Source organism: Mustelus asterias, chromosome 12, assembly GCF_964213995.1.
Source record: "Mustelus asterias chromosome 12, sMusAst1.hap1.1, whole genome shotgun sequence".
Taxonomy (NCBI): Eukaryota; Metazoa; Chordata; class Chondrichthyes; order Carcharhiniformes; family Triakidae; genus Mustelus; species Mustelus asterias.
Genome location: NC_135812.1, coordinates 20,365,532 through 20,378,154, shown reverse-complemented (window position 1 = coordinate 20,378,154; position 12,623 = coordinate 20,365,532). Strand labels below are relative to the sequence as shown.

Genomic DNA, 12,623 nt, shown 5'->3' with positions numbered 1-12,623 from the left:
TTTCCGTTTCTGTGACTTAAAGCTCTGCCTTATTTCAAAAGAAATTGTTTAAAACCACCTCTGCCTCCTGGCGAACAAAACATTTCAGCCAACTTGGCTACACAAGCAGGATGGATGATAGTGTTACAGTCAGGATGACACAGTTTGAACATTATAGATGAACTTGAAAGGAAGATAAGCGAAAGTGAGCAGGGAGGTGCGAGTGGTACCAGACGGGCATTGTGTCGGCCCGAAGGTAAGGTTAACTATTTCTGGCACCATTGGTCAGGGATAAAAGTCTGAGTTAGCAAAACAGCAAGGGCAATTTAATTTGGAAAATCTATTATCAGGATTTTAATGTTATAGCAATTAAGATAAGAACCTGATTTTATACTTGCTATTAATGCAGTGAGATACTAATTGTAAATTTCTGCTCTACAGCACATCTTCTAGGGGCCACTGAATAGCAGAAATAAAAATATAATTGATTCTTGGTGCACTGCTGCGCTGCATCCCACACTGGTCAAAGAATGGGAAGCCATAACATGAGTGCGGCCTGGTATTAGATGTACCATATAAAATAAAAATGCAACAAAGACAATCTTGACAGATGTTCCAGACACGATGATGGATTTGTCAGATTAGGATTGCGCAATTCTTGGTTTTAATATGTACTATCTATTCCCATTTATTCTAAACATGCAATTTTTGAATTATGTGGCTATTTGAATTCTGATTGTGCAAAGGGAAAAAAGACTACTGTGAGATTTTTAACACAACCGCTTACTTAAAAAGCTTGAATATCTCAGGTTGGGTGGATGAGGGAGGGGTTGCGGGGGCAGCTCTGAAACAACATTAATTATCAATGGATTCTAATGTCAACTTAGTTCAGTCCAAAAAAAAATTAATGGACCATTCATCTCGCTGCTGCTTGAGTTATCGTGCTATGTGCAAATTGGCTGCCGTGTTGCCTGCACAACATTAGTTATTGCAGTTCAAAGTAATGCATCGGCTGTAAAATTGCTTTGGGACTTGAGACACTTAGTAAACTGCGAGTTCTTTTTTTCTCTCTCTAAGACTAGGTCGAGCTGTGTAGTATTGCCAAGGTATAATTTGACTGAAGTGATCTTTAACAGTTCTTTTCGGAGGGTGGTGAGAGAGGAAAGAGGATTCCTTCAAATGTAAGATTATGGTAGAGTGTTGTCCATAAACTGGTAATAATTCAAAAATTCAAAGTGTAAAATTCACCCTTACTTTCAGCTCCAACGAGTTATTTTAACTTCTTTTTCAAGTCACGTACACAGAGCAGACACGGGGAGAACGTGCAAACTCCACACAGTCACCGAGACCACAACTGAACCCCGGGTTCCTGGCGCTGTGAGGCAACAGTGCTAACCACTGTGCCACCCACCTTTCATTTGTTCTTCAGTTCGCTAACATCTACATATGTTGCTGCAGACCCATCAGTTTATATTGATATTTGCCAACATTACACTGGGCTTTTCGCAGTGAGCGTGTTGCAACAGTTCAATTTGCTGCAAAATCTGAAATGACATAACCAAATTGTATTGGTTACTATTTTACAGTTCTGCCTCCATTGAGGTTTAAAGTTTATTTATTAGTGTCACAAGTAGGCTGACATTAACACTGCAATTAAGTTACTGTGAAAATCCCCTAGTTGCCACACTCCGGCACCTGTTCAGGTACACTGAGGGAGAATTTAGCGTGGCCGATGCACCCTAACCAGCACGTCTTTCGGACTGTGGGAGGAAACCGGAACTTTCGGAGGAAACCCATGCAGACTCGGAGAGAGCATGCAGATTCCGCACAGACAGTGAGGCAGCAATGCTAACCGTTGTGCCCAAGATGCCAAGCAATAATGAGTCAGGTCCAGTGCAACTCCTGAGAATTAAACTACGCCAGGATGATACATCAAGATATATTTGTGCCACCTTCTTGCCGTCGTGAAGCCAGTCATCTTGAAGTCAGACTCCATGGTTAAGTACATCGTGCAGCCAAGGAAAGTGAGTCATACAATGTTGGGTGTCCTGTCTTTTCTATGGCTCAGTGAAAGTCACAATGAGGCTGTACGGAGATATGTTGAGCACTGCACTCAATTCTGGTCACTGAGACCTATGGAGATATAAGTGGTTCAGGTAGCCACAAGGATGATCACCAGTCTTTCAGATCTCAGTTAGAGGAAGGGTGGCACAGTGGTTAGCACTGCTGCCGCACAGTGCCAGGGACTCGGGTTCAATTCCGGCCTTGAGTCACTGTCTGTGTGGAGTTTACACATTCTCCCAGTGTCTGCTTGGGTTTCCTCCGCGTGCTCCGGTTTTCTCCCACAGTCCAAAGTTGTGCGGGTTAGGTGGATAGACCATGCTAAGTTGCCCCTTAGTATCAAGGGGGATTAGCAGGGTAAATATGAGGGGTTATAGGAAAGCACTGGGGTGGGATCCTAGGAGTCAGTGCAGACTTGATGGGCCAACTGGCCTTCTTCTGCACTGTAGGGTTTCTATGATTCTATGAATAGTATGGTGGTTTGTCTTTGACTGGCGCAGACATGGTGGGCTGAAGGGCCATTTTCTGTTCTACATACCTCCATGACGTATGCTTTGAAGCTTTGAAAGAAAACTGATAGAGATAGCCATATAGAAAAGATACAATCTGTGAAATTATCTTAAATTGCTCGGTCGGAAAAGGAGTCAGGGTTTAAACCAGTAAAAACCAATTGTAGAACTAGTGTCAGGAAGCATGGCTTCACACAAAGAACAGCCATCAGTTGCAATGGAGCCTCAGATAGAATAGTGCAGGTAAAAACATGGAATCTTTCAAGAATCAATGGTCTGCTGCAATTATCTGGGCAGGGGATGGGTCGGCGACAAGAATAAAGCCCGTGCCAAATGTCTGAATCTAATTGGGCAAAATGATCATCTTCATTCATAATTATCTTGTCAGCTTGGAGTGCAGATTGTTAGTGAGGAGAAGTTCTGAGTTCCAGATGAAGTATAACACTGCTGGCAACAGGTCTAGCAGTCTGTACCAAGAGGGCTAGTTGGAATTAGTTCTAAGAGGAGCTAGTTATGCCATAAATGAAAAGTTTTGCATTAAGTCACAGGCATTTTGGACATTCTGTGATACAATCACAGGGCAACATTTAATAGAAATGACAGTGGGGCGGTGAGTTGGGGTGGGGAGGGACACTTGCCTGTTGGCCGATGAGTGGAACGCATCAGCTCCTTTAGGTACCACTCAGGCACTTAACTAGACAATGACAGACCATCCCCGGGCTGGGCGGAAGGGGGGAGGGGGCGGAAGGGGGGAGGGGGCGGAAGGGGGGATGGGGCGGAAGGGGGGAGGGGACGGAAGGGGGGAGGGGACGGGGGGTGAGGGGACGGGGGGGTGAGGGGACGGGGGGGTGAGGGGACGGGGGGGGTGAGGGGACGGGGGGGTGAGGGGACGGGGGGGTGAGGGGACGGGGGGGTGAGGGGACGGGGGGTGAGGGGACGGGGGGGGGTGAGGGGACGGGGGGGTGAGGGGACGGGGGGTGAGGGGACGGGGGGTGAGGGGACGGGGGGTGAGGGGACGGGGAGTGAGGGGACGGGGGGTGAGGGGATGGGGGGTGAGGGGACAGGGGTGAGGGGACAGGGGTGAGGGGACGGGGGGTGAGAGAACGGGGGGTGAGGGGACGGGAGGTGCCCCCTGCTTGTCGCAAGGTTAATGCCATTGCCAGTGGTATGAGGCCCATAAGTGGGTATTAATTCGCAGTCAGCTATGAATGTAATCAGAGGCAAAAAAGTGGGAGGTGGGTGTCTCCACCTGCCACCTTTCCATTCTCAAATGCACCCTCTCCTCTACCCCACCCCCCCCTCAAATCTGCCAGTAAATATCACACAGTAAAAACAACACAAAAGAAGGCCATTCAGTCTGTCATACCTGTGCGGACTCAATGCAAGAGCAACTCAGCTAGTGCCACTTCTCTGCCCTTCCCCTGTAGCACTGCAAATGTTCTTTCTCTCTTCAGGTGATTATCCAATTCCCTTTTGAAAGCCGCAATCGAACCAGTCTCCAGCACACTCTAAGGGAGCGCGTTGCAGATCCTAATCGCTCCGAACAACTTTCCCTCATGTCACCTTTGGTTCTTTTTCAACCCACGTTAAATCAGTGTCCTCTGCTTCTCGATACTTCCATCAATGGGAGCAGTCTCTCTTATAGATACTCTGCCCAGAACCCTCAGGGTTTTCAACACCTCCTTCAAGCCTCCTCACAACTCTGAGGAGGGCAACGCCAATTTCTTGAATCTATTGATATAGCTGAAATCCCTCATTACAATTTCAGACCCACCACCCACACTGCGGTGAGCCCTGTACAGGACCCATCTTACTGGTTCAAAATGTATAAACCCAAACTCTGGTGGCTGGCTTCGCAAACTGTGGAGTGGAGAGGGGAAATTTGCGGGTGAAAATGTGAATTGAGATGGCAGATATTTCTACACCAACGAAGTGCAAGCCCCAATGCCAACGGAAATATTCCAACTCAGGCAAACAGCAACAGCTTGAACCTTGTTCAAAGGCATTAATTACACAAACACCAGCTGCTGCTGGCTGTTCAATCTTCGGGTCATTACTCAACTGTTCTTTGCTGAGTATTCAACCTAATAAATATGAGGAATAATTTATACCCTAGTACAAGCTTTTGCTCTATATTTGAAGCAAGCCGCAGAGAGGGGGAAGAAAAGGTAATGAACTGAAAAACATCAGTTAAGCTAAGGAAGAACAAGTACATTTTTCAGTCAGGTATTCATCAGTCGGGTTCAAACCATAAAGAAGACAAAGTCATCTTGCGCATTGCAAAATATGTGCAACTAATGCAGATAATTACAACCCCAGAAACTATTTACAACTAGGGCGGCAGAGTGGTTAGCACTGCTGCCTCTCAGCGCCAGGAACCAGGGTTCAATTCCAGCCTCGGGTAACTGTCTATGTGGAGTCTGCACGTTCTCCCCGTGTCTGCGTGGGTTTCCTCCGGGTGCTCCGGTTTCCTCCCACAGTCCAAAGATGTGCACGTTCGGTTGACTGGCCATGCTAAATTGCTCCTTTGTGTCAAAGGGGCTAGCAAGGTAAATATGTGGGGTTATGTGCACAGGGCCCAGGTGGGATTGTTGTTGGTGCAGGCTTGATGGGCCAAATGGCCTCCTACTGCGCTTCTGATTCTTGGGCGTAGAGTGCAGGCAGACAAAATCACTTGCACATTTTCAATTTCATTCTTTCTGATTTGCCCTTGCCTCTGAGCTCTGTAATATTCCGGTTAGCATAGCAGTCTGCTGCTGTTATTCTGCCTCTCAGCTCCCCCGCTGCTCATCTGGACATCCAATTAACCAAATTATTGTCCTAATCAGGAGCTACTGAATGCCATCTTCTTGGAAAGCCGTTTCTGTAGTGTAGTGGTTATTACGTTCACCGAATGTGCAGAAGGTCCCCGTTTCAAAACTAGGCAGCAACATCCAACATTTCTCATGCAGTATGATGAAAATCTGAATAATTTAACTGTGTTGTTGAATATTACCTGAATCTTGTATGTTACAGGGATATTTATTAGGGTTCCTCCTGTGGTCCAGTGGTTTAGGTCACTGAACTGTTAAACCACAAACTTAGAGTAATGCTCTAGAATTCCAGGTTTGAATCCCATCACGGTCTATGGTTAGATTTGAATTGAACCCAAAAGAGTTGGAAGGACAACGGGTGAAAACTTCCGGCTCTTCACATCAACAGGATCTTCTGGTCCTGCCGACTGCACACCCCCACCTTGGGTTTCCTGGCGGCATGGAATCAATGGGAAATCCCTTTGATAGCGGCGGGACGGGAAGATCCTGCCACCTGCCAACGGCATGCTGCCTCCTGCCACCGAGAAACACTCCACTGGAAGGCCAGAGAATCCCGCCCAACTTGTACAATTTGGGAAGACAACTTGTATCTTGAATTACCTCTGCCCCAAGGGTTAGAATCAAATCATAGAATCCCTACAGTGCAGAAAAAGGCCATTCAGCCCATCGAGTCTGCACCAACTCTCTGACAGAGCATCCCACCCACCTCCTTTTCCTGTATCCCCACGTATTTATCCCACTAATTCCCCTCACCTACACATCTTGGGATAAGGGACATTTAGCATGGCCAATCCACCCACACTGCACATCTTTGAACTGTGGGAGGAAACCGGAGAAAACCCACACAGACACGGGGAAAATGTGCTAACTTCACACAGACAGTGGCTGAGGCCAGAACTGAAGCCTGGTCCCTGGCGCTGTGAGGCAGCGCTGCTAACCACTGTGCCACCGTGCCGCCCTTGTTGGCTTAGCAGATTTGGAGAGTGCTTTCAGCGAATTAAATGAACAATTTGAACTTAAACATTATTTGCACATTATCAATTATTGTTAGACTGCATTTTTTTAAATGTTAAAATGCGCACATTTAAGCAGCCTAATTCTTTTCTCAATTGAAAGAGCAACAGATGGTCTCCAAATTTCGAAGTGCTCTGCCTGATTTGTTATTCGCTTCTGCTTCTCATCTTGAATGCCTGATCAGCTGACATCCCCAAATTTAAATATTTATAACAAATTGGAGAGGAGACAGAGCCTAGTGCTCGCTGGGAAAGTTGGAAGAGTGCGCAAGAGTGAAAGTATTTTTTCAGTGTCATGGCTGAAGCTTTTATTTAATAATTGAAAGCTTGAAGCTAATTGCAGCTTGAGAGAATTCCACTGCCGTGGATAAAAAATGTATTTCTTCTTCATTAATTCAACTGACAAGCTTCAGTCTGTGAATTTATCCTCCCTTAATTCCTTCCATCTTGTAAATTTGATGGAACTCGCATTCCCAAGTGTAAAACAAGGCTTACGCTGCGCCATAAATTATTCCTGACTTCACCCTGAATTTGCACCACGGAGCAGTTAAAATAGAACAGGCCGAAGCCTGGGAAGCGAACAACCGCTGCTGTTTGTGCAACTTCATGCCTTTGAACACTCTTTGAAGTCAGCCCTTCACAGGTCTTCATGCGGGGTTTGAGCTCTGGCAAGATGAAGAAAGGAAATGAGTGCTTGTTCTCCGGAGGCTTTTAACCTAGAAAATCAGTCCTGGCTGGCAAAAAAAAAGTGAATGTTAATTTAACACCCGATTCAATATTCTCAACTCAAGTAGGTCTGGAATCATCAAAGCGAAAGCAGGTTGCCAAAGAGCGACGGACCCCTTGTACAAATAACATACTCAGACTCTAAGACTGTCCCTCTGAGGGCTGTGAATTCATACCCTCAAACCAGAGTTTGACCGTACAATTTTAGCTGACGTACTTAGCCTGTTCTGGAGTCATCATTCTTCAAATGAGAGGCTAAGTTGCTGCTCTGTTTGTTTTGGCACTTTGGGTGGATGTTGAAGGATCCATGTTCTCCCCACGTCTGCGTGGGTTTCCTCCGGGTGCTCCGGATTCCTCCCACATTCCGAAAGACGTGCTGGTTAAGTGCATTGACCCGAACAGGTGCCGGACTGTGGCGACTCGGGGAATTTCACAGTAACTTCATTGCAGTGTTAATGTAAGACTTACTTGTGACTAATAAAAAACTTTAGGCATTCTCTGAAGAGGAGCAGCAACCGTCCCGGGAACATTCATCCTTCAACCAATATCGTACTTGATAAATTGGGGCAGTTTATTTTAAAGATTGGAAGGACTTTACTCAGCGATTTGAGAATGGTATTTAATATTATGAAGGGATGAGACAGCATGGATAGAAACATATAGGCATAATAGATGTTGTCACTTTAACCGAACCAACTTGGCGGGCAGCTGATGGTATGGGATTTGTTGCCCGTCCATTCCATACCCCGGCCAATTTTATTTTTCACTGATTTCATTTTGTTCAGCTGTTATGAAGAGCTGATCTGACGCTTTCAGTTTCCCGCTGGGTGAGTTCGGTTGCAACTATCATGTTAACTGTCATAAAATTACATAGAGATTATTAACACAGAAACCAACCATTCAGCCCATCTGATCTAAGCCAGTGTTCCGCGTGAGCCCCCCCTCCATTCAACTTCATCTCACCCTATAACCTACACGCCACATCTTGGGACACCTAAGGGGCAATTTAGCATGGCCAATTCAACTAACCTGCACATCTTTGAACAGTGGGAGGAAATTGGAGCACCCGGAGGAAACCCACACTGACATGCGGAGAATGTGCAAACTTTCTGTTCCTTGGAGTCACCTAACTTCCCCTTAAATGCACACCTATGGCATTTGCCTCAATTACTTCATATGGTAAGAGAAGTGCACATTCTAAAGCACTCTGGATAAAAAGGTTTCTCCTCTGATTTATTGTGGTTGATGGGGTCTGATGTAAATTTTAAAAAATCATAAAGAAATTTAGCATGGAGAAACTTTACACGGGATTGCTTTGTTTTAATATTGATAGTTTTCAAAGATCAGTTAATGCACGTGTAGGCACGGAGGTGATTTAACAATGCAGCTTCCGTTTAGCTTACATCACAAACAACATGGAGTCGACAAACCCATAATGCACTGGCTTCAGAAGTATGGCATGCTATGCAGGACATGCAGCACATTATAAGGCTGTGGAATGCACTGATTTAATGACTGAAATTGAAACCAGGTAAAAGATTTAAGAACGTGTTAGATCAGTGTTGAAGGAAAGAAAACTGATATGGAGTCAGAGTAAGTGCTGGAGATTGGAACTGGAATGAGCTCAACAAGGCCCATGAGGTGGGCCTCTTGGAGTATGAGCTGATTGAGGTAATGATTGCCTGTCCACTCAGGAAGTCGCACTTGTATATATATATTGTGAGGAGTGCTCTGGATTCTAGCTACATACCCAAATCACTCTTAGGAGTGGAGACAAGGTTGTAAATGAAGGAATCTGGTGAAAGGTCACCAGCCTGTGAGGAGTTATTTCAAGAATCACTGCTCTTTTCTTAGATTCAATACTACCACAACTATTTGACATGTGTCTATGCTGGAACTATGCTGGGTAAGGCCACACTTGGAATACTGTGTGCAATTCTGGTCACCCTATTATAGAAAGGATATTACTAAACTAGAAAGAATGCAGAAAAGATTTACTAGGATGCTACTGGGACTTGATGGATTGAGTTATAAGGAGAGGCCGGATAGACTGGGACTTTTTTCTCTGGAGCGTAGGAGGTTGAGGGGTGATCTTGTAGAGGTCTATAAAATAATGAGGGGCACAGATCAGCTAGATAGTCAATATCTTTTCCCAAAGGTAGGGGAGTCTAAAACTAGACGGCATAGGTTTAACGTGAGAGGGGAGAGATACAAAAGTGTCCAGAGGGGCAATGTTTTCACACAGAGGGTGGTGAGTGTCTCGAACAAGCTGCCAGAGGTAGTAGTAGAGGCAGGTAAAATTTTGTCTTTTAAAAAGCATTTAGATAGTTACGTGGATAAGATGGGTATAGAGGGATATGGGCCAAATGCAGGCAATTGGGACTAGCTTGGGGGTTTTAAAAAAAAAAGGGCGGCATGGACAAGTTGGGCCGAAGGGCCTGTTTCCGTGCTGTAAACCTCTATGACTCTATAACTCTATAACTTCTATGAAATACCAAGAACCAATTAACTGGTCATCTGTTTCATTCTCATTTATGACATTTTCCTTAGCAGAAAATGCCTGCCATATTTTCTACATATCAAAAACCACTATACTTCAAAGTAATTCATTTTGATTTGAAATACTGAGATGTTGGAAGTACATGATAAAGTGAAGTGATTTTTATTTCTGGATACATGTGGTTGCATAATGTATCATAGTCGTGACAAAATAAGCAGCAAGCAATGTCTACCCAACAGTACGGGGCTTTTGTTTATTCTTAGATATCGTGAGACAAAGTAAGGAGTTGTCTGCCTTTACTTCATTCAGTTCTGAAATAGCCAAGTTAAAATGGATGCAATCTTTCCTTACCAAATTTTAAAATAAAGTTTATTTATTAGTGTCACAAGTAGACTTACATTAACACTGCAATGAAGTTACTGTGAAAATCCCCGACTTGCCACACTCCGGCACCTGTTCAGGTACACTGAGGGAGAATTTAGCATGGCCAATGCACCTAAGACCATAAGACATAGGAGCAGAGTGGGCCACTTGGCCCATTGAGTCTGCTCTGCCATTCAATCATGGCTGATATTTTTCTCATCTCCACTCTCCTGCCTTTTCCCCATGATCCCTGATCCCCTTATTAATCAAGAAACTATCTATCTCTGTCTTAAAGACACTCAATGACCTGGCCTTCACAGCCTTCTGCAGCAAAGAGTTCCACAGTTTCACCACTCTCTGGCTGAAGATATTCCTCCTCATCCTTGTTTTAAAGGATTGTCCCTTTAGCCTGTGGTTGTGCGCCCTGGTTCTAGCTTTTCCTACTGTGAAAACATCCTCTCCACGTCCACTCTATCCAGGCCTCATTGTATCCTGTGAGTTTCAATAAGATTTCCCCCCTTATCCTTCTAAACTCCAACGAGTACAGACCCAGAGTCCTCAACTGTTCCTCATACAACAAGCTCTTCATTCCAGGGATCATTCTTGTGAACTTCCTCTGGACCCTTTCCAAGGCCAGCACATCCTTCCTTAGATATGGGGCCCAAAACTGCTCACAATACTCCAAGTGGGGTCTGAGCAGAGCCTTATACAGTCTCAGAAGTACATCCCTGTTCTTGTATTCTAGCCCTTTCGACACGAATGCTAACATTGTATTTGTCTTCCTAACTGCCGACTGAACCTGCAAGTTAACCTTAAGAAAATCTTGAACAAGGACTCCCAAGTCCCTTTGTGTTTCTGATTTCCTTAGCATTTCCCCAATTAGAAAATAGTCGATGTCTCCATTCCACCTTCCAAAGTGCATAACCTCACATTTTCCACATTGTATTCCATCTGCCACTTCTTTGCCCACTTTCCTAACCTGTCCAAGTGCTTCTGCAGCCCCCATGTTTCCTCAATAACATCTTTCCCTCTACATATCTTTGTATCATCTGCAAACTTAGCAACAGTGCCTTCAGTTCCTTCTTCCAAATCGTATATTGTGAAAAGCTGTGGTCCCAGCACTGACCTCTGAGGCACACCACTAGTCACCAGCTGCTGTCCTGAAAAAGACCCCTTTATCCCCACTCTCTGCCTTCTGCCAGTCAGCCAATCCTCTTTCCATGCCAGGATCTTACCTCTGACACCATGGGCACTTAACTTATTTAACAGTCTCCTATGCGGCACCTTGTCAAAGGCCTTTTGAAAATCTAAATAAATCACGTCCATTGGTTCTCCTTTATCTAACTTCCTTGTTACCTCCTCAAAGAACTCCAACAGATTTGTCAGACATGACCTCCCCTTGAAGAAGCCGTGCTGACTCGGTCCCACTTTATCATGCACTTCCAAGTACTCCGGGATCTCATCTTTAATAATGTACTTTAAAATCTTGCCAATGACCGAAGTCAGGCTAACAGGCTTATAATTTCCTGTCTGCTGCCTCCCTCCCTTCTTAAACAGTGGTGCTACCTTAGCTACTTTCCAGTCCTCTGGGACCTTCCCTGCCTCCAGTGATTCCTGAAAGATCATCACCAATGCCTCCACAATATCCTCAGCTTTCTCTTTTAAAACCCTGGGGTGTATTCCATCCAGTCCAAGTGATTTATCTACCTTCAGACCTTTCAGTTTCCCCAGAAACTTCTCCTTAGTGATGGCCACTGCACTCACCTGTGCCCCCTGATTCTCCTGTCTTCCACCTAACCAACACGTCTTTCGGACTATGGGTAGGGAACTGGAGGAAAGCCGTGCAGACTCCGCACAGACGGTGACCCAAGCTGGGAATCGAAACAAGGTCCCTGGCACTGTGAAGTAGCTGTGTTAACCACTGTGCTGCCACCGTCCACCCTTCGATAAGAGTGGTCTGCAGGACCAAGTCAGGCAGATTAAACTGCAAATTGGTCAGGACACAGGCAGTTCATCCCAGGTACAAATTCAATTTGACATGGTCAAGGCATTAAGAGAGATGGAGGACCCAGATAATGTGCAAGAAAACTGCTTTTTAGCATTCGATGCAACAATCCTAACCATTGCGCCTTTGACCATGCACGATTGATTTTGGACACGGTTAGAATAATTACTGGAGGATTCCTCAACAGCTTTTAGTTCTGGCAGGAGATTTGAACTATGTGGATTAATTAAAATTCACAACGTCTACCGACAACATTGCATCTACTGAAACAAAGATCTGACTACTGTCCAAAAATGGTATCACCTGATGCGCGATAAATCACATGGGAGGCTGGACGTACCCGGGAAATAAAGGCTTTTATTGCCAACAATAACGGAGCTACTATATACAATATACAATCCCAGACTAAAGGGTCACCAGACAGAGCAGTGACCTTTATACCTCTCCCGGAAGGCGGAGCCAACTGGAGTGTACCATAGGACTATATTAACAGGTAGAACAGCCCAACCCTAACCCCAACAGTAACATATCTACAGACTCATAGTGCTGGCCAAACCATGGCTCAGCACTCCTGGTGGTAACCAACAATGGTTCACCACATCACCTATCATACTCTGTAAGCAAAACATTCCAAGAAGTATACTTAAATTGCAG

The 12,623-nt window shown here is 45.1% G+C and overlaps 1 protein-coding gene across 1 annotated transcript in view; it reads right to left on the bottom strand.

The window, feature by feature from the left end:
• Positions 1-12,623, bottom strand: part of sez6b (seizure related 6 homolog b) — a 934,329-nt gene that overhangs the window by 608,037 nt on the left and 313,669 nt on the right. The gene's annotated exons all lie outside the window — the stretch shown is intronic.